The following is a 3,600-nucleotide window of genomic DNA, read 5'->3' as shown; positions in this document are numbered from 1 at the left end:
ATACAGAAATACATGTGCTCAAAATTTCTCTCACTCTGTTTATCTGCCTTTGATAAAGATAATCTAACCTCCAGAGCAGCAGTCATATCATACATCCTAATAATCTATTAGTTATTAAATTCATTCCTAATCAAAACCTACAGCCATCCTCAGTGGATTTTCTGTTACTTTCATTTGAGTAAAAAGTTATTTTCATGAATTCTCAGTACACTTTGCTGCATACTGGAAGCAAGTGAAAATTTCTTTAAATATGAAAATATTTACATGAAATACTATGGATTTTACTGCAAGGGTATAGCATAAACAGAGTTTATGGAAAGCAGAAGTTACAAGTATCTAAAAACTTGAGAGATGATCAATAAATATTTTGGGTTGGTAAAGGACTTTTTAAAACTACTTTCTGTAGTTTTATTGACAGAATATTAATAATCCATTCCTTCAGTACTCACTGAGTATCTCCCACCTGTCAGATCCTCCTGTACATCTACAATGCCTTAATAATTATTTTTCAAAAGTAAGCCTTACTTTCATGGTGTTTTCTATTAGTGGCAAGATAAACAATTTATAAAATAAAACACATTTTCATGAGATCACAATCAGATATACAGGGATGGGAAATGACAAAGTATTTCTTTCAATGGGTTGCAGGGTTGAAGGGATTTCATATATATATATATATATATATATATATATATATATATATATATATATATCAGATATAATGTTGCTATTTATAATAAGTTCTTTTTCAACACTGTGTAATGCAAACTGATTTTCAACTTGGAATGTACTGACCTCACTCTACCAAGTACTGAAAACCTCAAGTGTGAATCATCACCAGATGGGAATCAATTGTTAATTGACTAGTAAGTAATTGAAGGGCTCAGCTGAATACATGGCGTTAAAACAGATAGAAAGTAGAAAGAATGAGTCATGGGGGAGGGGGGAGCTAAAGTTCTTCAGTTTGAGTGGTCTGCCATGTCAATGCTTCAGAAATAAGATCTCTGCTGAATCTGAAGACAAACAAGGAAGTATTTGAGAAGACAAAGAAAGATACAGATGGAGTGAGGTCAGAGAATTGAGAGGTGGTAAGACAAAACCCCAAGGTAGGGTTTCTCTGTGTAGGCTCTGCTGTCCTGGAATTCACTCTGTAAACCAGACTGGTCTCACAGAGATCCATCTGCCTCTGCATCCCGAGGGCTTGGATTGAAAGTGTGCACTACTATCTCCAGTCTTATTCTAGAGCATCTTACAGTCAGTTTTCTTTCTTTATTATTATTATTTCTCCTTTTTACATATACATTTATATTATTGCACACATATACAATAACATACCTACATGAATAAGAACCACGAAACAATCAGGAATTATATTAACACTACATTCATCGTGTTTTGACTCTTATATTTGGCAAGCTTAGAGAAAACATCTTTCCTGTGTTGGTGTGTCTAAAATTCTGAATGTAAATCAATATCTTTCAAATCTCATCTCTATCAACTTAAAATGCCTATCTAGACCTAAAAGTGTCTTAATCCCTAAACAACTAAGCTTAATTGTAAAACTTAACTATCTGGTCTTCAACCCCATGAGAGACTTGAGAAGGAATAAATTAATTATCTGATTAGACAAGAAGTGCATGTTAGCCAAAATGAGAAAATGACAGAGACAGTTTGCTGCCTATAACAGTTTGCTCTCTGCAACATTGGAGGATCATCTTCATCCCTCTGGCCCAATATCTGTGAGGCATGAACTATTGAGAACTTGCTTAGCCTGCCTTGGCAGAGTTTGGCCATTGAATCTGCCTGCATCTTGTGAGCAAAGTCAAGACTCTAGGCCACTTTTGAGCAGATTATTAAATATCACAGCATAAGTAAACAGAATCACCTTAAAGTAAATGAATAGAATGGACTGTGGATAGGGAAAGGGAAATGCAGGTGCAGTGGATAAAAGATTACTACCGGAAGTCACACAGCCATAAGTATCTGAATTCAGATCCCAGGCACGCGTGTAAATGTGAGGTGCTATGATGAACTTCTGGCACTTCAGCAGTAGTGTGTAGGGGAAGGGAGGATGCTCCTAGATCCTTTGAGATCACTGGCTAGCCAGTCGGATTGAATCGTTAGGCTCTAGATTTGGTGAAATCGCTGTCTCAAAACCAAGGTGGATGGGCTGAGAGATGGCACAGAAGTTAAGGGAAGTTTCTGCTCTTACAGACAACCTAAATTCAGTTCCCAGGACTCAGGTCTTGCTGTTCACAACTGCTAGTAACCCAGTTCTAAGGTATCCAGTGCCTTCTTCTGGCCAACTTCAGCAACCACATTCACATGGACATACACATACATACATAATTAAAATTGAAATGAATCTCAAATAATATAATGTGGTGTACAATTGAGGAATGCACACGACATAAATATCTGGTCTCCCCACTCACAGGGATTAACATATACATTCATATGCATGTAAAACAGAACAGAATACCAGCAAATACATGTACATATATCCACATAAATACCTGCACACACACACACACACACACACACACACACACACACACACACACACCTACTACTACTACAATGGTTCTCAATAAATATGATTTCATTTATTTAATTGTAATATTACATTTATATTTTGATAAGAATGTTCAGTATAAAGGAAAACTGTCAATTTGGATCCTTTTTGAAAATATTGCAATTTTTCACCAAGTTAGGGACTGATTTAGTGTATGGATCAGAAAGCCCAATAGAAGTATACCTGTACCAAATAGAAGAAATACTAAAGCACATGAGTATTTGAAAGGCAAGTTAATTCATATAATTAAAACCTGGAAATAGCACAGTTTCATCAGTTATCAAAAGTTTAAAATTACAGCCATGAAGTCAATAATACATACAAAATATATTGGCACAGTCATTACTACTCAAAAATAAATATGAAGTTGCTGATAACATTTGTGGGTAGATATCAAAACCTTTTGATTATGTATAAGAGGCTTTGAATGTATAGTATGCCTTTTGTAGTTCCTCTTGACTGAAGTTATAAGTCATAATGCTAGACAGCAAATTATTAAATATACAAACTACAGTATTAAAAATGTAACCAATGAGTTCTCAGAAATAAAGTGAGTAGGAAGATAAACAAAAAATTATAAAAATGGAAAAATTAGAGTAATATATATGGCCTACATCATAACTATTGTGAAAGCCCCATGGCCAACTAAACTTACAAATTAATACAAATTAAACACGTGAGATCGGTGAACTCTGTCTTTTTATATATCCATAATATACATTACACTGGTTACCTAGGTTGGTATAATGCTTTTCTGTACGGGAAAACAATTCTTAACTTTTAATATCAACAAACAAGTATATTTGAAAAAAGGATGACGAGATTTGAGAAGAGTCTTAAAAATTGATGGAAAGTAAAGGGAGTGGCAGAAAGGTGAGGAAAATAGCAAAAGCACATTTCTGACATGCAGACATCCATCACAAAGTATGTACCATACACTTTTGAAATTATTGTGCTTGCTAATATAAAAACTGAATAACAGCCTGACAGAGTAATAAAGAGAGACAGAGGTTCAATTGTATACA

The sequence above is a fragment of the Acomys russatus genome, chromosome 8 (assembly GCF_903995435.1).
Source record: "Acomys russatus chromosome 8, mAcoRus1.1, whole genome shotgun sequence".
NCBI classification, from domain to species: domain Eukaryota; kingdom Metazoa; phylum Chordata; class Mammalia; order Rodentia; family Muridae; genus Acomys; species Acomys russatus.
The sequence above is the reverse complement of the archived record's forward strand: the minus strand, read 5'-3'. Positions refer to the sequence as shown.